The 23,151-nt window shown below is 45.6% G+C and overlaps 1 protein-coding gene across 1 annotated transcript in view; it reads right to left on the bottom strand.

Annotated features, from left to right (window-relative positions):
- The window catches only part of PRDM8 (PR/SET domain 8), an 89,994-nt gene extending 67,764 nt beyond the window's left edge, over window positions 1–22,230 (bottom strand). The window contains exon 1 of the mRNA XM_069978099.1: window positions 22,205–22,230. The gene's annotated coding sequence lies outside the window, so the exon portion shown is untranslated. The remainder of the gene's footprint in view (window positions 1–22,204) is intronic.
- Between the last annotated feature and the right edge of the window lie 921 nt (window positions 22,231–23,151).

The following is a 23,151-nucleotide window of genomic DNA, read 5'->3' on the forward strand; positions in this document are numbered from 1 at the left end:
GGTCACATGCAATACCTCACAGTGCGGCCAACTGTTCCTAAAGACAAGTAAACACAGCCAGTCTAATCTAAACATAGACGGAACGCTCAGCAGACTTAAAGGGAACTTGTCGCTTATTAACATTATTATAAACTTATTATTTACTCTGAAACATTGGGGTATTTAGAAGAAATCATACTTTTAAAGACATCAGGAATGGGGCATAAAGTCAAGGGGGCTGCACTCTGTCCCCTCTCCCTGCTCATTGAAGCAGCATGGGGGTCCCTTTAGATTCATGCCTAATACAATCACACATTATGTGCAGCCCTACAGTTGCATGTTGCATCATTGTTGGCCACACATCCCATGTTTACACAGGAAAATGTGAAGGCGGTCAATCATAATTTTAAAGGAACACCATTCCAGCTATTAGCTGACCACTGGATCTTTAACAAGGGACAATAGTCACCCCATTCTAAATCATAGCTCATTGTAAGAACCTGTTGTTGTTTAAAGGAGTACCCCAGTGGTGTCAGAAAGTGTTCTCTGCTGCCACCTCTGTCTGTGACTGGAACTGTGCAGAGTTTTCTATGGGGATTTGCTACTGCTCTGGACAGTTCCTGACATGGACAGAGGTGGCAGCAGAGAGCACTGTGTCAGACTGGAAAGAATACACCACTTCCTGCAGGACATACAGCAGCTGATAAGTACTTGAAGGATTCAGTTTTTTTTTTATAAAAGTGATTTACAAATTTACAGAACTTTCTGACACCAGTTGATTGAAAACTCCCCCCCCCCCCCCGCTGGAGTACCCTTCTAATGGTCACCGCGTTTAGGGTAGCATTAAAATCCATGTAAAATCAGTGATAATATATATTTTCATATATATTTTCTGTATGTATATAAGTGGCTCAAAGTGTTTCTCCTATCTCATCCAATAACAATCCAGTGGCTATAGCTAAAGGATTTCTAAGTATATTGTGCAACTTCCAAATATTTATTATTTATTTTTTCTTTTTTTTAAGGAGAATTTTGCAAGTATCATTTCCTGCACAAGGACAATGACTGATAAGAAATGTCGCAATATGCCTTAGTATCTTCCTATCATCGTAAAGGATTTGTAGTGTCAGGTAAAGAATGTCTGATACAAGACTGTACCTACAGGACATGTACTGATTGGGATAATGATGAGAAAATACGGCGTGACTCATTGTGAAGGAAGTCTGAACGACTTCCTAATTCCTTTTAGGGAGACTCAATTAAAAGAAAATGCTTTGGGCAATTAAAGAGCTGGTGTTTAGATCTTAGCCTATGGTGATGTGTTTATGGGAGTGATAAAATATCCCTGTTATAGTTACTGATGCGAGGACTAGTTACTGTATATTCCAGTGATTAAGCTGCATGCCATGTGTTCCGCAATGATTATGGATTAGAGGATTTACCGCTGTAATACATCCATAAAATCAGAATGTAAATAAGTGCAAATGATCTGCTAACACTGTTACATGCTTGGAAATTTACATAGAACCCCAACTACAATGCAACTTTAATTTTCACCTAACAGTCTTTAATAGTGTTACTTAAAATAAAAAAAATATGGCAATGCTTACAGAATAAATATAATGCAATACCTCTAGATTTATAATATTTGATATTTCATACGCCTGGTTACTTTGGGCCTTACGCATGTGGGCATTTAGTATGACTACGGTCACGGGATACCTGTTGGCAGAACAGATGGTAGTTCTAATTCTCACATTAAAGGGATACTCTAGGCTTCCATGGCATATTTTTACGTCATATGTAGGGCAGGGGTTAAAGGGGAGCACTGGCAAACATTATTTTGAACAGGCTTTCCGATTTCCCAGTTTTTGGAGCAAGGAGGGAGAGGGACTTGTGGGAAAAAGGGAAAACTTGTGGGAAAAAGGGAAAACATACATGAAGTTTAGCTCATGCAGTTTGCAGGGCCTTGAGGAAGCGTGCTGCGTATGCACATGACACGGCTGTAGCCCAGTCACCTGTCAGCGTCTTCACCGAGCCGCTCTGCAATAAAGGCTTTTTATCTGCTATATGGGTGAGTGCCACAATTCTTCTATGGATACAATTGGACATGTTTTGCTTATTGTTGAGCAACACCCTCAGCAGCGTTGAGGAAATCCGATAGCGGTGCTTCTGTTTGTGCCAAGCCGAGAAGGTATTGGCGCCGGGAGTTGTTATTCCTCCTTGATTAAACACATCTGAACTACTTGTGCCACTTTTCCCAAAATGTTGGCAACACTTAGAGCAGGAGTGGGGAACCTCCGGCCCGCGGGCCGCATCCGGCCCCTGACACCTCCGGATGTGGCCCGCGGCTCCCCTGTGACATGCGCCGCTCTGGAGGAGAAGGAGCTGACACACACGGCATCCTCCTGTGTCTGTGACAGCTGCCAGGAGGATGCTGTGAGTGCCGGCTCCTTCCCCTCAGAGCGGTGCACATCTTCTGACTCCTGCCCTCCTGTGACGTGCGCCGCGCTGGTGAGGCAGGAGCTGGCACAGACACAGGAAGATGTGTTGTATGCCGGCTCCTGCCTCACCAGCGCGGCGCAGAGCGGCGCACGTCTTCTGACTCCTGCGGGCCGCGCGCGATGACGTCTTTTCATCGCGCGCCGCCTGCAGGAGAAGACCGGCACAGAAGAGAGGAGGGAGAAGAGGACCTGGACAGCGTGGGAGCGGAGGAAAGGTGAGTGGGATGTTTATTTTTTTCATTTGGGGCAGACACTGGGGGTTAACTAGGCTACCAGGGACATGACTGGGGGGTTAACTAGGCCACAAGGGACATGACTGGGGGGTTAACTAGGCCACCAGGGACATGACTGGGGGGTTAACTAGGCTACCAGGGACATGACTGGGGGGTTAACTAGGCCACAAGGGACATGACTGGGGGGTTAACTAGGCCACCAGGGACATGACTGGGGGGTTAACTAGGCCACAAGGGACATGACTGGGGGGTTAACTAGGCCACCAGGGACATGACTGGGGGGTTAACTAGGCTACCAGGGACATGACTGGGGGGTTAACTAGGCTACCAGGGACATGACTGGGAGGGTTAACTAGGCCACCAGGGACATGACTGAGGAGTTAACTAGGCCACCAGGGACATGACTGATGAGTTAACTAGGCCACCAGGGACATGACTGAGGAGTTAACTAGGCCACCAGGGACATGACTGGGGGGTTAACTAGGCCACAAGGGACATGACTGGGGGGTTAACTAGGCCACCAGGGACATGACTGGGGGGTTAACTAGGCTACCAGGGACATGACTGGGGGGTTAACTAGGCTACCAGGGACATGACTGGGGGGGTTAACTAGGCCACCAGGGACATGACTGAGGAGTTAACTAGGCTACCAGGGACATGACTGGGGGGTTAACTAGGCCACCAGGGACATGACTGAGGAGTTAACTAGGCTACCAGGGACATGACTGAGGAGTTAACGAGGCCACCAGGGACATGACTGAGGAGTTAACTAGGCCACCAGGGACGTGACTGGGGGGTTAACTAGGCTACCAGGGACATGACTGGGGGTTAACTAGGCTACCAGGGACATGACTGGGGAGTTAACTAGGCTACCAGGGACATGACTGGGGGGTTAACTAGGCTACCAGGGACATGACTGGGGAGTTAACTAGGCTACCAGGGACATGACTGAGGAGTTAACGAGGCCACCAGGGACATGACTGAGGAGTTAACTAGGCCACCAGGGACATGACTGAGGAGTTAACTAGGCCACCAGGGACATGACTGAGGAGTTAACTAGGCCACCAGGGACGTGACTGGGGGGTTAACTAGGCTACCAGGGACATGACTGGGGGGTTAACTAGGCTACCAGGGACATGACTGGGGGGTTAACTAGGCTACCAGGGACATGACTAAGGAGTTAACTAGGCTACCAGGGACATGACTGGGGGGTTAACTAGGCCACCAGGGACATGGCTGGGGGGTTAACTAGGCTACCAGGGGCATCACTAAGGATTCAAATCAGGTACAAGGGGCATCACAGAGGGTTAACTACAATAGCAGGGGCATTAGGGGAACAATACTTTGCCTTGTTCGGGTGCTGCAAACCCCCGCTACTAACTGCCGCGCACGGTATAACATTGAGTGCGGCCCTCGAATGATTTTATTAAGGCCCGACCGGCCCTCGACATGGAAAAGGTTCCCCACCCCTGACTTAAAGAAAGGGGATGTGGCTTCCTTTACTTAATTGTAATTGGGAGACAGGGCAGAGAAACCCCTGTTATATAACAAGACCAGTTCCAGTAGGGCCTGGACAAGTCTAAAGGAATTCTGGGAAAAGCTGATACACAAACAAGAATGGTACCATATACTGTACAGTAATTCTTATTACACAAGCTTGCATGATAGGCCTGCTAGGTTGTCTAAATGGTCTGCCTTGGGGCATATATTTCACCATGTACATTTTTTTGGCACTTTGGCATAAACAGGTGAAATTTCCACCAAAACATCACATTTTTGGAGAGAGTGTAGCCTAAAAGGTGATATTTACAAGGGTGTTTGTGTTTTACAAGGAAGAAGAAGTACAACTGCTTCACATTTCTTATGTCGCATGTATGTATAAGTATATAATTGGAAGAAGTGCATGAATCAGCCATTGCCAGGGACGTGTCTGCTACCTTTCATTTCCCCTCTCTGCACCAACGAAATTTACTTAAAGGGGTTGTCCGGAGATAAAAATTTATTCACAGAATAACACACATTACAAAGTTATACAACTTTGTAATGTATGTTATGTCTGTGAATGGCCCCCTTCCCCGTGTTTCCCCCCACCCACGCTAGACCCGGAAGTGTGGTGCATTATACTCACCGCATCTCGTGTCGTCCACGGTCTCCGATCGTCAGCAGTGACGTCTTCTTCGGGAGCTTGGCGGATCTTCCCGAGTGCCGGCCACCCTCTGCAGCGTCATCAGCTGCTCAGCCGCGATTGGCTGAGCACAGTTATGCTCAGCCAATCGCGGCTGAGCTTCGGATGACGCTGCAGAGGGCGGCCGGCACTCGGGAAGATCCGCCGGCCTCCCGAAGAAGACGTCACTGCTGAGGATCGGAGACCGTGGTCGGCACGTGACAGGTAATGTATAGCGCACCACACTTCCGGGTACACGGGTGGGGGTGGTGGGACACGGGGAACGGGGCCATTCACAGACATAACATACATTACAAAGTTGTATAACTTTGTAATGTGTGTTATTCTGTGAATAATTTTTTATCGCCGGACAACCCCTTTAAATTTATTTGGAAAAAGTAGTTTAGCAAAATGGTGAGTACTGCTGTTCCTTCTATATTTTGATGATTTATAGTGTTTATGCTTGCATAAAGTAGAGTCAGTCTAGCTTTTATGTAGATCAGCTGACTGTAAATTCAGTGTAAAAATTATCCTTGAGATTACGCAATGCTAAAAATCCCAGTGACTCAGGTAGTCTGGATCAATAGAACATGACGTTAGCATTGCAGGCGGCAATCTTTTCAGTCTGTATTGCAAATGAGCACGTCGGGTAAGTAGACATACTGTATATTATGCAACATAATATGCCGAATAATTTATCTCCTTTGGCAACATAATCGAACCTTTAACTACAGAGACACTAAACAGCTTATACCTTATTATTAGACATGAGTATTGACTATGGGAAACAGATTTGTTAGGTTTTGCGTTGAACAAGGATGAATAGTTATATATAAATTATGAGAATTTAAAAGGTTTTGTTCTATACAAATCTGCAATCTGTACGACCATTCAGACTGAATTTATTTTTGTTCACAAAAAATGATTGAAGATTCATTTTTATCTAAAGACTTAATACAAATTATGATTATTACTACTCTTATATATGATTTAATGCATGTACGATACACAGTTTACATAAACCTACGTTGCATTGTACTCTGATGCCGTTAGTGTAAAACAATATTAAAATAAAAAGGACAATGTTACTGCTCTTGCATAATTAGGAAATCATCCTAATAAAATACAGAAAATGGAAACATCTGGTCTTTGTAGATTATTATATAAAATGTTTTCTTCTTTGCTTTCTGAAATTGTTTGCTTGAAAAAAAAAAAAAAAACTGTTCTGTGGAAAAGCTTTAGACTTGCCATAGCAACATCATATTCCTGATCTAAATAGTTGTTGTAGGTAACACTGACACGTTTTGTTACAAAGGTGTCCATGCTCATGGACCTAATGAACAATGAGCAAATCCTGAAATGCTGTCATTTGTTAATGGAGTGAACGTAAGGCAAAGGCCACACATGCACATGCCTCATATTTATATTTATTGACTCTTTCTCCTCTTTCACAGTTAACAGACAATAGCATAAATATGAACTTCATTTTATGGCTATGTTTACACTGTGAAAAAAAAGAGAGCAAATGTGTCCCTTTTTTTAAATAAAAAAACAAACAAACAAATAAAAAAAGTCTGTTATTACCGAATTATAATTGGAAGTCAATGAAATGACCAATACACATAGGTGGACACTTATAAAAGTCCTGCCAGAGGTGCATGCCAGGGAGAAGGCCCAGATTCCCAATGGGAAAGCAGGGGGAGCTTGGGGGGATGCAGCAAGGTGGGGAGGAGTCGTGGCCTCCTCTCACGCCTCATTCATTACGATTTACACCTGCTTGAAGGCGTAAATCATGATCCAAATCTACACCTGCTGGCAGAGTCAGGCGCGTGTGCCTCTTAGTGAATTTGGCCAAGAAAAAGGAGGCAGGGCCTAAGTTAAGATTTCATAAATCCCCCCCATAGTTTATTGAATGACAGACATTGTTTGATCATTATTTTGCTGTCCGTGCAGACAATGTCAATTATTTAATACACTATGTGCATTGGACGTCCGTCATCCCCATGACTTCAATGTATTTCATTGAGGTCAGTTGATATGCATCAATGACATTCAAAGCCTTTTCACTTTTTTTACGTAGTGTGAACATAGCCATGTAATGGTAAGTTGCCATTTCATCCTGAGGAAGGATATAATTATTTTATTTTTTTTACTTCTGAGTAACCCTTTTACTCACATTCTTTCTTGAAAGAAACTTGACTTAGGGGCGGATTAAGCAATCTATATCTCTCCACTAGCACTATATTATGGCTGTGATGTTCTGGTGTGTGTAACGTCATTCAAAGGAAATAATGTGTTGTCACACAAGATAGGGGCTGTAAAGTACATTTTTATTGCTTATATTCCAAAAGAATCAAGCTGTGCCTATATTTTTCTGAAGAATTGTGTTGCAATGTTTCGGGTACTAAATATCTTTTCATAGCCAAAGTATAAGGAGTAGGTTATCCAATGTTCTGAGGACAAAGAGTGGAAATGCAATTAGGCATCAGACCAAAGAGCAGACAAGTGCGTGTCGGATGCACAGCTCTTTTAGGCTATGATCCCACTATGTACAAACAACGGCTGCTGCTCTAAATGAAAAATTGCCTGGCTGGGTTTACACTGCGTTTTTGCATCCGTATTATGCATCCGTTTTGATCAGTTTTCCTATTGACTTGAATCATAAAAAAGGAAAGCACTGAAAAAAGGATACGTTTTGATCAGTTGTTTTTTTTTTAATCTTTTTTCATGATGGAAGTCAATGGAGAAATGGATTTAAAAAGATGCACACAAATGCATCTGTTTTTTCATCTGTTTTTAATCCGTTTTTTGCATAAATTTTTTTGCAGAAATGGATCGCAAAAACGCAGTGTGAACCCAGCCTTAAAGTCTAAGGATATGATCATTTTTTTTAAAACAGCAGTAGCCAACCATCGGTCGTTGTTCAAGACACAACAATAGCCATTGTGGGCATTGACTGCAGTGCAAATCATTGCATTATGAATTGCGAAGTTTAACCCTTAGAGGATCGGGCCAATTTAAATTTTTGCGTTTTCGTCTTTTATTCTTATGCTTAAAAGGCCATAGCAGTTGCATTTTTTAACCTAGAAACCCACATGAGCCCTATTTTTTTGCGCCACTAATTGTACTTTGCATTGACAGGCTGAATTTTTTCATAAAGTACACTGCAAAACCCCAAAAAAATTCAATGTGTGGTGAAATTGAAAAAAAAATGCATTTCTTTTACTTGGAGGATATTTTTTTTACGCCATTCGCCCTGGGTTAAAACTGACATGTTATTTATGTTCCTCAAGTCGTTACGATTACAACGATATGTAACATGTATAACTTTTATATTATGTGATAGCTTGTAAAAAAATTCAAACCATTGTTAACAAATATATGTTCCTTAACATCGCTCCATTCCCAGGCTTAGGCTGGGTTCACACTACGTATATTTCAGTCAGTATTGTGGTCCTCATTGCAACCAAAACCAGGAGTGGATTAAAAACACAGAAAGGATCAGTTCACACAATGTTGAAATTGAGTGGATGGCCGCCATATAACAGTAAATAACCGCCATTATTTCAATACAACAGCCATTGTTTTAAAATAACAGCAAATATTTGCCATTAAATGGCGGCCATCCACTCAATTTCAACATTGTGTGGACAGAGCCTTTCTGTGTTTTTAATCCACTCCTGGTTTTGGTTGAAATATGAGGACCACAATACTGACTGAAATATACGTAGTGTGAACCCAGCCTAAGTTATAGAGCTTTTATCCTTTGATCTATGGGGCTGTGTCATGTGTCATTTTTTGCACCATGATGTGTTCTTTCTATCGGTACCTTGATTGCGCATATGCGACTTTTTGATCGCTTTTTAAAAAAATTTTCTGGATTTGATGCGACTAAAAATGCGCAATTTTGCACTTTGGGATTTTTTGGCGCTTACGCCGTTTACCGTGTGAGATCAGGAATGTGATTAATTAATAGTTCGGGCCAAACATGTTTATTTATTTATTTATAACATGGCAAAAGGGGGGTAATTCACACTTTTATTAGGGGAGGGGGCTTTTTACTAATAATAACACTTTTTTCTTTACTTTTAGGCTATGTTCACACTGCGTGAGAGACCGGCCGTTCCGTACTTAAGTACCAGCCGGATGATCTGTCCGGCCACAAAGCTCTGATGCAGACTCATCAGCGCACGCCCGCATCAGAGCTTCCCCCTGCACACTATGAAGCAAGCGGCCGGAGCCGCTCCCTTCATAGTGTGAACTGACAAGGTTTCCTACGGCCACAATTCATTGAATTGCGGCCACAGAAAACTGACATGTCAGTTATTTGCGGCACCTCACGGGATCCCGGCCGGAGCGCATACGATAAAACGAAGGCATTGTTCCACCCTGCAAACGCTACGGCCATAGTTTTACGTAGTGTGAACATAGCCTTACACTTATACTAGAAGCCCCCCTGGGGGACTTCTAGTATAAATACACTGATCTCTCATACAGATCTATGCTGCATAGATATACAGCATAGATCGATGAGAGCTGCAGCCGGAAGCAACCGAATGCCGAGCTGGGATCAGCGCCATTACGGCTCAGACTCTGGCCGGGACAAGACACGGGGATCGCTCCTCCGGGACAACAATCTCCACTTATCAGCTGCTGTATGTCCTGCAGGAAGTGGTGTATTCCTTCCAGTCTGACACAGTGCTCTGTGCTGCCACCTCTGTCTGTGAGAGGAGCTGTCCAGAGCAGGAGAAGTTTTCTATCAGGATTTGCTACTGCTCTTGACAGTTTCTGACATTAACAGAGGTGGCAGCGGAGAGCACTGTGTGAGACTGGAAAGAATACACCACTTCCTGCAAGACATACAGAAGCTGATAAGTACTGGAAGACTTCAGATTTTGAAATAGAAGTAATATACAAATCTAAATAGAAGTAATTTACAAATTTATGAAAATAAATAAATATTAATAATAAGAATAAGAATATATTTTTAATTGTAATTTGTACAATAAATACCTGTGCTAAAAATAAAAAATCTAAATCCAATTAGACTTCAGTGAAAATTTATCTAAATTCATAAAGTCTAATTTTAGTGCTGCTGGATTTTAATTTTAGGAATATTTCTTGGGATTTGGTTCACCCCTAAAAGCCTGCACCTAACCTCCTGTTTGGCTTTAGCAGTGCTTCTCCTGACCTGTCTGCTGGGAATACTGTGCTAAAGGGAACAGTCTGAAGATAAAGGAACTTGCTTTACACTTGGAGCTAACTATATTATCCGTCACTTTAACCAGATGAAAGAAATACATCTTGTCTTAATCTTTTTTTTTTCCCAAGTGATTGAAGTTGAGGTATCAGGAAAACTGACTGTCAGGAAGATGCAGTTTCCATCCTGTGTGAACAGACCCAGACAAAAATACATATATGAAATGTGGATTGAATCAAGCAGAATGAGGTTATATCAGATCTAGGCTGACCAAGTTCTTGGAATCCTACAAAGTACTGTCAGTAAATAATTGAGGAGGAAGCCACATGATTGTGGATGTGTGATAACATGATGACATGAACCAGCAGGAGCTTTGAATTGATCTGTTCCAGTTCTTCCTTCCTCTTATATACTGAGGTAACATTGTATAAGTGCTTCTAGTGTACTCTTTAGGTGTTATCCTTATATAACTTTCTTAGCACTTGTCATAGAGGTTAACTGATGTACTATGCAGAGATGAAAACACAGAATAAAGAAGACGCAAGGCAAAATCACAAGTAAAAGAGAAGTCAAAAAGTTATGTCTAGTCATCTTGTACTTATCAGCTCCTGCATGTCCTGCAGGAAGTGGTGTCTTTTTCCAGTCTGATACAGCGTTTTCTGCTGCCACCTCGAAATAATACACCACTTCCTGCAGGACATACAGCAGCTGATAAGTATTGGATGTCTGAAGACTTTTAAATAGAAGTAAACTACAAATCTATTTAACTGTCTGGTATGAATATATATATATATATATATATATATATATATATATATATATATATATATATATAAAGTACTGGCGCCCAATCTTGAATATGTATGGGTTGTGCCTGTTCATTTTTAGATTTACTAAATGTCTAATGTTCTCTAAACAGAGAACCCCACAGAAGATATGCATGCATTTCCAAACATATAGCAGCAGAGAGTTAAAAAGCCCATTTTCTGTATATAGATTCTAACAACAAACATACAGCACCCATATAGATGGAACCAGGCTGCTTATAATGTCAGCCCACAAGGAAACACACTAATAGGAATGTCTAATGACAGAGGAGGGCTTGTTGCTTCTTGTATCTTTTAAAAGCTTAGTAAATTTGTAAAAAAAAAAAAAATTAAACCAGTGAAGGCATTGCCTGGACTCATTAACCAGACAATGAATCGCTTACGAACGCAGAACAGCCCAAGGTTTTTGTTCGGGCATTATAATGAGCAAGAACATAGTCTCCGGGGCGGAGGATTTCTAGTACTCGGGGACACATGCTGCTACTGTCTGATTTAGGGTCTAAATCTACATGCCCACAAGAGTAACTGATGCTAATGTTACACTGCATACGCTCTGTATAAACACATAACCTTGACATTTCATAACTTTTCTCAGTTTGGTATATAGTCCTCCGGTGTTCTGCTGCACCACATTTCACATATCACAATTCTTCACTCCTGTTCACACAATGGCCTAACATGAGATGCCAAAATCTTCCTTGTGGGCCATGCTATTCATAGTATCACTGAGATCCAGTCTGTTTGCAGATCGAGGACAACATGTATGTGGCTTGTTGTCAAGTTGCTCCAAAAATAAAATATACTGACACAACTGTTGCAGTTCTCTTGTCTTTTTTATTCCGTATTTCATACTTTTACAATAGAAAATTCATGAAAACTCACACCCAAGTGCAGAAAGATACTTAAATGGACCCCGTTGTTGCTTCCAGCATGGTAGCTGTTAGAGTCCTCGTATCATTCGATCAGCAGAGACCTCCATGATGTCCAGGAGGCCAGATGGTGGCGTATAGACGCACGCAACGTTTTGGGGAGACCTTCCCCTTTCTCAAGCTTAAGTGATATACTCCAGAATGTTATAAAGAGTAATCAGCTTAACAGCAATTACTTGCAAAGTCAATATTTACCTAGAAAATAAACTTTATTCCCAAAACATATTTCAACATTATTGCAGCCCTGCCTTAAAAGGACCAGCTAAAATTGTTTCAGTGATTGCTCCATTAACACAGGTGTGGGTGTTGATGAGGACAGGGCTGGAGATCAATCTGTCAAGAAGGGCCGGAGCGCCCATGACTTGGGCTTGTAGGCAGGTCCTGCTCGCGTGGGGGCGGGGAATGCGAGGGGTTGTTAGGGCTGGCTTCCGTGGACAGTTTACACCTCCCCTTACCTCCCCTGCAGAGCGGCATGGCGTCCATCGAGGCCCTCCTGGAGCAGCTTCGGGCTGCTCCTGGCGACGATCGGGGGTGGCTGCAGCGGCAGTTGGAGAGGTTAATTGCTGGGGCGCCTTCTGTTGCAGATCCCCCGTCCCAGGCGCCTCAGCGTAGTGCGCGCAGGTCACGGCCTCCTGCCAGATTGAGTCTGGAGCCTGCTGTGCCCAGGACCCGGCGGCGCACACAGAGCCCCAGGAGGGACCCTCCGGTTTCCGGTGGCCGGCGTTCCGCCTCAGGGCGCCAGCCGCAGGTCGGGAGGAATCTGACCCGGCAGCCGGGCCTAGCGGTGGCGTCCGGCCCTCCTCCCAGTCACAGGGGAGGGTCGGCCTCCGCCTCTGCGTCGGTCCCTCTCATCTCCACGGCGGCGGTGCCCGGTGAAGTGCCGGCCGGGCAGCCTGCCTCCCGCCAGACGATCCAAGTGACTGCAGACGTACACCCCGTCCCCCTGCACATGCGGTCAGGTGCCAGGCAGGAGGATTGCGGGGTGCCAGATCGGGTAGCCCCGCCCCCGCAGTATTACCACCCCGATACCACACCACCATCTATGAGCCCAGCTGTGAGTGTGGTCGGTGAATGAGAGGGAGAAGAGCCGCTGCGTTCCAGCCAGGTGGATGTGGTGGCGTGGGAGGACCTTCGTCTGGAGGTGCCTTCGCCAGCTGGCGGGTCCACAGCCCCTGCGCAGCCTGGTGAGTATTTGTCTCTGTCTTGTCCGTTTCCCCCTATCCTTATGTCTCAGGCTGGGGGAAGTAGTTCTCTGGGGGGTGTGGATGTTGTGCATGAGGCGGGATTGAGTGAGGGGGCGACTGGGTTGAAAGAGAGTGTGGGTGAATTGGTGAGCTGTGTTCGTGCGTTGTTGGCGCGTTGGGAAAAGGGGCCTGGCGTGGGGGGAGGGAGTAACCCGGTTGCTGCCTGGGTGCCCGAAAGGCTGGAGGCTGCGGGTTCTGGTCTGGGGGGTGGGCCTATAGAGGGTGGGGTAGCGAGGGCGAGTGCTGGGGTGGCAGCGTCAGTGCAGACGGAGAAGGAGAAGGAAGGAGAGCAGGTTCGGTTAGATGACAGGGCCCGGGGCGAGGTATATGTCTGTTTCGAGGGCGCCCATTTGAAGCAGGAAGTGAGGGAAAAAATTTGGCGTGATGAGTACGTTGAAATTTTTTCCCTCTTGCCCTTGGAAAAATTTAATTTAGATAAGGGGAAAAAGGAGGATAGTAAGAAGGAGGAGGAGGAAAAGAGGAGATGGAGGCTGATACCGCAAACCTTCATGAATTGGCTTCAGGCATTTGCCATAATGGCAAGTGTTATTGGAGAGAAGGCGCCTGAACACTGCTCGGCCCTTTTTTGTTATATGGATGCGATCAGTGAGGCTTATCGGGTGTACGGGGGTCAGGCGTGGCTCCGTTATGATGAGCAATTCAGGCAGCGTAGGGCCGTTAGGCCGGGCATCAAATGGGACCATAAAGATATAGGGTTGTGGCTCAGGGTGATGGCTCCGGTGAGATACGGTCAGCCCTTTCAGGGAGGGGCCGGCTCGGCCGGCCAGGCCGCTTCCACAGCTTCGCAGGGTGGCAAGCAAAGCAGACAGAAGTCCGGTTTCTGTTGGCAGTTCAATGACGGGCAGTGCAAGTTTGGTGCCAGTTGTAAGTTCAAACATGCCTGCTCGTCATGTAATGCCTCTTCTTACGGCTCGGCAAGATGCTTTAAGAAAGGCAAGGGGTGGGCTGGAGGGGGTGGTGCTGCAAAAGGGGGAGACTCCGGTGAATCTGGGCGCGATGCTCCCGCATCTACTTAGATTCCCGGATAGGCAGAAGGCGGTGCTGCTAATGCGGGGTTTTCGGGATGGTTTTGTGATTCCGGCACCTTTGCACGTGGTCCCGCCTACGCTTAGAAATTTGAAGTCTGCTTATTTACATGCTGGGGTGGTGTCTGACAAGCTGAGAAGGGAGGTGGAGTTGGGTAGGATGGCTGGCCCCTTTGCCTCCCCGCTGGTGGTGGACTTTGTGGTGTCCCCTTTAGGGGTGGTACCCAAAAAGGAGCCGAATAAATTTTGGCTCATCCATCATCTTTCTCATCCCAGAGGTCTGTCGATCAATGATGGCATAGACTCGGAGCTTTGCTCTGTGGTCTATACGTCGTTCGACGAGGCTGTGAGATGGGTTAGATGTTATGGAAAAGGGGCCCTCATGGCCAAGACCGATGTGGAGGCCGCATTTCGGCTCCTACCGATCCACCCGGATAATGTGGGATTGCTGGGTTGCTACTAGGACGGCGCTTACTATGCGGATCGGTGTTTGCCCATGGGATGTTCCATCTCATGTGCGTACTTCGAGACGTTTAGTTCGTTCCTGGAGTGGGTGGTTCGGGACAAAGCAAGGGTGAAGTCCGTTATCCACTACTTGAACGACTTCTTGTGCATAGGTCCCGCTGGTTCCCTGGTATGTCGTACGCTGTTGGGTACTGTCCAGTGGGTGGCTCGGTTGTTTGGGGTTCCGCTGGCCCCGGATAAAACGGAGGGACCTGCAACGTCCCTAAATTTTTTGGGAATCACTCTTGATTCCGAAAGAATGGAATGCCGGCTGCCGGAGGACAAACTTTTGTCCTTGAGGCATGAGGTGGGACGGACGCGTGGACTCAGGAAGATCACGCTCAGGGACTTGCAGTCTTTGCTAGGGAAGCTAAACTTTGCATGCCGGATCATCCCCATGGGAAGAGTCTTTTGCCGGAGGTTGGCCGAGGCTACTTCGGGGGTAAAAGCCGCGCACCATTTTGTGCGTCTTACTAGGGACCATAGGGATGATCTGGCTGTTTGGGGGAGTTTCCTTGAGCGCTATAATGGCAGATCCATAATGCTGGCGGGGGTGGTGGAAAATGCGGACTGTGACTTGTACACTGACACGGCAGGAAGCGCTGGTTTCGGTGCTTACTGCCGTGGGCAGTGGTGCGCAGGCACATGGCCATCAGAGTGGGGGGGCTCCGGGCTACTGCGTAATTTAGCCTTCTTGGAGCTATTCCCCATCCTGGCGGCTGTGTCCTTGTGGGGGGACAGCTTCCGGGACCGGAAACTGCGTTTTCATTGTGATAACATGGCGGTGGTCATGGCTATCAATAACTTGATGGCCTCCTCGCCTCCAGTGATGCGGTTGCTGCGGCAGTTGGTGTTGGAATGTCTGAGGAGGAATGTATGGGTAGTGGCTATGCATGTCCCGGGGATTTTGAATTCTATAGCCGATTCTCTTTCTCTGTTACAGTTCGACCGTTGTCGTCAGCTGGCACCCGACGCGGAGGCCGAGGGGATGGTGTGCCCGGGGCATCTGTGGAGTCTGGCCTACGAGCAGCAGGGGGATTGATACGTAACTCCTTGTCGTCGGGTACGTGGGCTGCTTATGAGGTGGCCTGGGGCTTGTGGTCGGATTAGGTGTCGTCTAGGGGTGGGGGACAGTGAGGATGAGAGGGTGATGGCTTTGCTTTGTTGGTTGGGGCATGTGTCAGGGGAAGGTTGGTCGGTGGCAAGGTTGAATAGAGTCATGGCGGGTCTGGCGTTCGGTTTTAAGTTGAGAAGGATGAGGGACATTACGAAGGACTTTGTTGTTGGACGGCAGGCAGCTCGGGTTCTCCAGGGACACCGCGGTGGTGCGATGGCTGGGCCTCGGAGGTATGGTCTGGAACAGGGTCAGAGGTACACCGTTTTGTCGTGCTGGACCGTGCCCCCAACATCCTGGTCATCCATGCGGGGGGCAATGATCTGGGTGTGCGCCCTATACGGGAGCTCATCAGGGATATTCAGCATGATTTTTTGAGGCTCTGGGTTCAGTTCCCGGGTATGATCATAGTCTGGTCCGAGATCGTTTCTCGTGTGCGTTGGCAAATCGATAGGTCTGTGGAGAGGTTAAATAAGGCTCACATTAAAGTGAACCGCGCTGTGTCCGCTTTTGTGGTCCGAAATGGGGGCCTGGCGGTGAGACATGTGGATTTGGAAGATGGAATGGGGGCGTTCTGGTTGGGCGATGGGGTCCACTTGAACGCGGTGGGTTCGGATCTGTGGGCGCTGGGTCTCCAGGAGGGGATTGAGAGAGAGGGTTGGTGTTGTGGGGCAACTCGCAGGCGGCATGAGGTGTCAAGGCCTGCTCGTGGTGGCAGGGGAGGTCCTTGAAGTTGGTGGTAAATTGGTGAGGGATGGGAGGGGCATCACAGGGTATGACTCCCCCCCCCCATCTCAATTATGGTAGCAACTTTGTGCTCGGCTGGCACAATTCTAGGGCTCTCTCTTATGGTGTAAAACCGAGAGTTGGAGAGATGTGGTAGCCAAAAGTTTGGCTTGGAGCCTCCGAGCCGGGAGGGGGACGGCTGGGGGTGAATAGTGTTAGCGAAGTTGGAGCTTTGTTTTCATAACTAAGGGGGGCCAGTCTTTGTAGCTTCAAGGACCTTCCCTGTTGTCTGTTAGTAAAAGGGGTGTGGAGGTGCTTTATGATGTACATGTTTAAAAAATGTGTGTTTTGTTTATTCTGTTAATAAACATTGGCTGCTGTGGCCAAATTTATCCAATCCAGGTGTCGGTGTCTAATTTCTGGGGTGTGGTTTCGGTCAGCTGGGGTGTGGTGAGTGGTTGGGAGGAGGGGGTGTGGGTGGGTAGCCCTAGGGAGGGTTTTTATATACCTTAGGGGGTGGGGGGTAAGCAGAGGATCCCTCCCGTATAGTGAATCAGTAGGGTTGGTTTAATAACCAGGCTCTACAATGCCACAGTCATGATTAAGTAAGAATGACACCAATGGACACTTTAAAAGGAGACTGGTGCTTGGCATAATTGTTTCTCTTCTATTAATCATGGTTATCTCTAAAGAAACACTTGCAGTCTTCATTGCACTGCACAAAAATGGCCTAACAGGGAAGAGTATCGCAGCTAGAAAGATTGCACCTCAGTCAACAATCTATTGCATCATCAAGAATTTCAAGGAGAGAGGTTCCATTGTTGCCAAAAAGGCTCCAGGGCGCCCAAGAAAGACCAGCAAGTGCCAGGACTATCTCTTAAAAGTTTTTCAGCTGCAGGATTGGGCTACCAGCAGTGCAGAGCTTGCTCAGGAACGGCAGCAGGCAGATGTGAGTGCATCTGCATGCACTGTGAGGCGGAGACTCTTGGAGCAAGGCCTGGTCTCAAGGAGGGCAGCAAAGAAGCCACTTCTCTCCAGAAAAAAACATCAGGGACAGACTGATATTCTGCAAAAGGTACAGGGAGTAGACTGCTGAGGACTGGGGTAAAGTCATTTTCTCTGATGAATCCCCTTTCCGATTGTTTGGGACATCTAGAAAACAGCTTATTCGGAGAAGACGAGGTGAGCGCTACCACCAGTCTTGTCTCATGCCAACTGTAAAGCATCCTGAAACCATTCATGTGTGGGGTTGCTTCTCAGCCAAGGGAATCGGCTCTCTCACAGTCTTACCTAAAAACACAGCCATGAAAAAGAATGGTACCAGAATGTCCTCCAAGAGCAACTTCTCCCAACCGTCCAAGAGCAGTTTGGTGATCAACAATACCTTTTCCAGCATGATGGAGCACCTTGCCATAAAGCAAAGGTGATAACTAAATGGCTCAGGGAACAAAACATAGAGATTTTGGGTCCATGGCCTGGAAACTCCCCAGATTTTAATCCCATTTGGAACTTGTGGTCAATCATCAAGAGACGGGTGGACAAACAAAAACCAACAAATTCTGACAAAATGCAAGCATTGATTGTGCAAGAATAGACCGCTATCAGTCAGGATTTGGTCCTGAAGTTGATTGAGAGCAGCCAGGGAGAATTGCAGAGGTCCTGAAAAAGAAGGGTCAACACTGCAAATATTGACTTGCTGCATTAACTCATTCTAACTGTCAATATAAGCTTTTGTTACTCATAATATGATTGAAATTATATTTCTGTTTGTAATCAAAACATCTGACAAACACACATAAAAACCAGAGGGCAGCAGATCATGTGAAAATATAATATTTGTGTCATTCTCAAAATTTTTGGCCATGACTGTATATAATATAATAATTTTACTGATCGATGGTTCCGCAAAACAGTGACCACTCAGCGGTATTGTGGGACACTTCTGTCAGACCCTACAATAAAAGAAATTGCACAAGTGGGATGTGGATAGTTTACAGTTTCTCGATACACCGTCTTGTTCAGGAGATATGAGAAGTTATAGTTTGTCTGATCACGCCCATCACCCAGTATAAGCCACTATTACTAACATTAAGTTCTCATCCAAATTGTCAGACTAATTATTAACACACAGATGTAAGAAACTGTAAAAAGGTAATTGATCCGAGCGCTCTAAGCTAAGTCAAGCAGGGAAGTAAAAAATCATTATGGGCTTGGGGTGGGGGTGGGGGGGGGGATAAAAAAGTTATCCCCATAGAAAACCTTTCCAAATCAGGACAGTTCCTGACTCGGTCAGAGATGTCAGCAGAGAGCACTGTGTCTGAATGTAAATAAAACAACACTTCCTGCAGGACATACAGCAGCTTATAAGTATGGGAAGACTTGAAATTTTTAAATAGAAGTAAATTACAAATCTATATAACTTTCTGACACCAGTTGATTTAAAAGAAAGAAAAAAAATTAGCTTGACAACCCCTTTATTTTGCATTAAGAAGCCGCAGTCTATGCTTTTACCTACATAAGGTAACCAGCAGCTCTACCAGTGGCCAGTTCTCATACTACAGTTTCAGAATTTCTGGTAGAATGAGGAAAATATAGGCACAAAATTTGGTTTGGTTTTGGAGTGAAGAAAGCCAACTAACGGGCAGCGTAAAGAAGAGGCAGATTTATAAACAGCGTGTGCCATCTGATCAATCTGCACGATAAAAAGTATTTTAAAGTGACATGGACACTTTAAATTCAGAAAACTTTAATTTCATAGGAGTTTTTGCAATGTATTTGTGGTAGCATCATCATTTCCTTATGTCATCATTTAACAGGAAAGCCTATGAAGTAACAATGTGCGTGCAGAGAATTTATATTTGTCAACTAACCACAAAGTATATACAGATTGAGACAGCTAATAGATTATTGTAATACATTATAATTGACAAAAGAAATGTTTCTGAATTGATACCAAATATATTTTATGTGTAATTGTATAGAGAGAAAAACTAAATACATGACCGCACATCCACTTGATATACATGATATACTGTACATTGATCTACGGCTTCAAAAGCCAACATGTTTTTTGCACACATTTTGTATATGCCCCATTGCCATTTCATAGCCATCTCATTTATGTGGCTCCCCAACCTAATTAGGCCTTATTCACACGTCCGTAGTTTGGGCCTCAGTTACAGACAGAACATACTGTAGGACCAATGTGTTTCAATGGCCCCATTCACACGCCAGGCACTGACTACCACTGCTGCAAAGCCAGTGCCACAGGGGAAGCAACCTGGTGGTCAGGCAACCCCACTGTCACCCTTTTCTAACTACAATATTCAAATGCTATCAATTGCACTCCACAATGGTTACTTTTATTTTATTTCCATAATAACTATGTACACACAATCTGCTCTGGATAGGGTTGGCACAATAAATTTACATAGTTGTATTGTATACCATAGATGATGGAACCATTCTGTAATAGATCGACCTTTCTCAACCTGTATACATTGCTCCAGCGCGAGCGTGAGTCGCGGACAGAGCCTGTTCTAACTACACACAGAAAATAGATGTTTACTGAAATCAAGAGATATAAGGTAGATTATAAAAATATGTAGATGGCCAAATATATTCCATATTGCTTGGCCCTTGGCTGGAAGTTTTTTTTTAAACTGTAATTTTTATTGAAAATTTTTGTAATGACAAGAAACAACAGACAATAACATTTAAAGATAGAGGATGGCATTTCGTAATGAGATTAATAACATAGCACAGGTTGCAAACAGGAGCAGTGCCAAACCAATAAAACAGGGCGACAAAATCGAAAGGGAAGGAAAAATACAGAGGACAAGACACCAAAAACATGGGAGGGGAAGAGATACTAGAAGAAGAGGTCAGGGGTAGGGGGGTGGGGGGTGGGAAGGGATCTGGAGGAAGGGAGCCTGGGGGGGGTGCATTCCTGGAGAAGGTCAGTCATAGCCCTGTTGTGTGCAATACGTATCACAGGGGGTCCAAACCAGCTCAAAAGCACCCACCCTATTGTTTAGCATCGCCGTTAGCGATTCCATGGTCCTCAGTTCCTTAATCCTGGCCACCAAGTCAGCAAGGGAAAGGGGGAAAGCCGTCTTCCATTGCCCAGCAATTAAGGTTTTAGCTGCCGTAAGCATTTGCAAGAGCAGTTTAGTAGGCTTCTTTCCTATAGACTTCGGGGTAAGATTAAGGAGACAGGACATCGGGTCAGGAGGAAAGGGATGCTTCAGAACCGAAGAGAATACATCGCAGACTGTGGCCCAATAGGGCTGCATAACTGGGCATCCCCAAAAAATATGATATAGACTTCCCACATCAGCGTTGCAGCACCAGCACAGAGGGGAGATGGAGCTATTAAGTTTATGGAGCAGTTTAGGAGTGTGGTACCAGAACATGAGCAGTTTATACTGGGTTTCCTTATAAGTAACACAGGGTGATGATTTAGCTGCCCTCTCCCAGATAATCCCCCAGCATTCCGGAGAGATCGGCCTGGCCAGTATTGTCTCCCATTTGGTCATATATGCATGTCGAATTGGAGAGTCATCCACCGGTGAACCCAGTATCTTGTAAATATCTCATATAAGGCCCTTCATACTGGGACCCGCTCTAGGCAATTGCTCGAAACTCATGGGTCTGGAAACCCTGGTGGTCCCCAACTGCGACACCATAAAATGGCGAAGCTGTGTATAGGTATAACGCTCAGAGACGGGCAAAGCTTGCCTCTCGCACATATCTTCAAAGGAGAGCAGGGTACGCGTCAGGGGGTCCACAATGTCTGCGAATTGGAAGAGGCCCTGGAAACCCCATGCCTGGACCACCACAGACTCCAGACCCGGGGGGAAGGATGGGGCAAGTAGGAATGAGACCAGTGGAGAGGCTGTAGAAGAGAGCTTAAATCTTACATGGCAGGTGTCCCAGATTTGCTTAGTAAATCCTTGGCTGGAAGTTTATTCTTTCACCACCATGTGTTTTAATGGGGAAAGGGGAATAAGCGGCTAGATGACTTCTGGTGGTGGCTTATCTTACATGAGAATGAAAGGATTGGATAGAGAAATTCAAGAGGCTTCTTTTCCCATCGTTTGTTGGGGAAGAGTCAGCACAACCCCCATACACATGGGATAGTCAGCTGAGGGTCTAATGTGTATAGGAAGCCTATAAAGGTTATGCCAAGATTCAGAGTTATCCTTTGGATAGGAGATAATTAACTGATCAATTAGCTGATTTTCGGGGTCCACAGAAAAAAGTCCCCTAAATAAATGGTCCCCAAACACCCAGTATAGTTCATATTAAAAACAATTCCAGTATTTGGCCTGGTTTTACAGGGTTTGGTTTAGTGATTAACCCCCTTGTGTAAGCCATATGGCTACAGTACATGTGTTCCTTCTGCCGATGCCCCATGCAGAAGGAATGTATATATGTTCCTGCCGTGAAGTGTTTCTGTATGATCAGCGCAGCACACAGCAATGTGCTAGGAGCTGGGAATAATGATAGGTAACCGCGATCACATTGCTTCCTGCCATTAATCCCTTCAATCCACAATCTATAGCGATGGCAATGTTTAAAGGACAAGTGCCATGAAAAACTTTTTCCCAGTAATTGAAGCACATTACAAAGTTATATAACTCTGTAATGTGCTTCAATCACCTATCTGCCTCCCTTCCCTGTCTTTTCCCCCCTCCACCCCCCACCAGGAAGTGTCCTGACTCACACAGACCTGATTACTGTCGTCACCGTCACCAGGCAGCTCCTTCCTGTGAGGATGAGTCATCAGCAGGAGGGCTGCTCTAGGTCCTGTTACAGCAGCCCCCCCTCCCCAGTCCAAGTGATGGCTTGCAGTTGTTCAGCCAATGGGAGCTAAGCAAGCTGAGTCACCTGACAAGGCAGGGGAGGGGGGGCTGCTGTAACAGGAGAAGGAGCTGAGAGAAGAGCTTGGTGACGGTGACAACAGTAATTAGGTCTGTGTGAGTTAGGACACTTCCTGGTGGGGGGTGGAGGGGGGAAAAGACAGGGAAGGGAGGCAGATAGGTGATTGAAGCATACTACAGAGTTATATAACTTTGTAATGTGCTTCAATTACTGGGAAAAAGATTTTCATGGCACTTGTCCTTTAAGGGAGTCAGTGACAGGAGAAGTACCTATCAACGATTGATCGGTACTCCATCAGCGTGACTGTGTGGGCCCAACCACTTTGCCTGACAGGCAGACAAGTAATACTTACCTCCACCCTGTTGGATTGGTGATCTTCTCATACAGTCTGCCTCAGGCAGAGCGTCAATTATACTGATCAATGCTGTGCAATGCCATAGAATTGATCAGTTTTTGCATTCTAATGATTGCATGTGATTGTCTCCTAGGAGGACTTATAAGGTGTAAACAGAAAATAATAAAAAAAAATATTTAAAAATCCCTCCTCCAATAAAAGTTTAAATGAGCCCCCAACCAGCCCTGTAGGTTGAAAAATACAAGCTAAAAAAGGAGCTAAATACTACTTTTTTTGTCCCCTTTTGTGCCTTCTAAATTACAGGGGCATGCTCAGTATACCATAAGGCTCAAAAGTAGAGATAAGCAAACTTTTCAAAAGTAGGGTTTTGGAGGTTTGCTGAACTTTGAAGTAAAGTTCGGGTTTGTCCACACTGAACCTTAAACGAACCGCACTAAAAC

This window comes from Dendropsophus ebraccatus, chromosome 7 (genome assembly GCF_027789765.1).
Source record: "Dendropsophus ebraccatus isolate aDenEbr1 chromosome 7, aDenEbr1.pat, whole genome shotgun sequence".
NCBI lineage: Eukaryota > Metazoa > Chordata > Amphibia > Anura > Hylidae > Dendropsophus > Dendropsophus ebraccatus.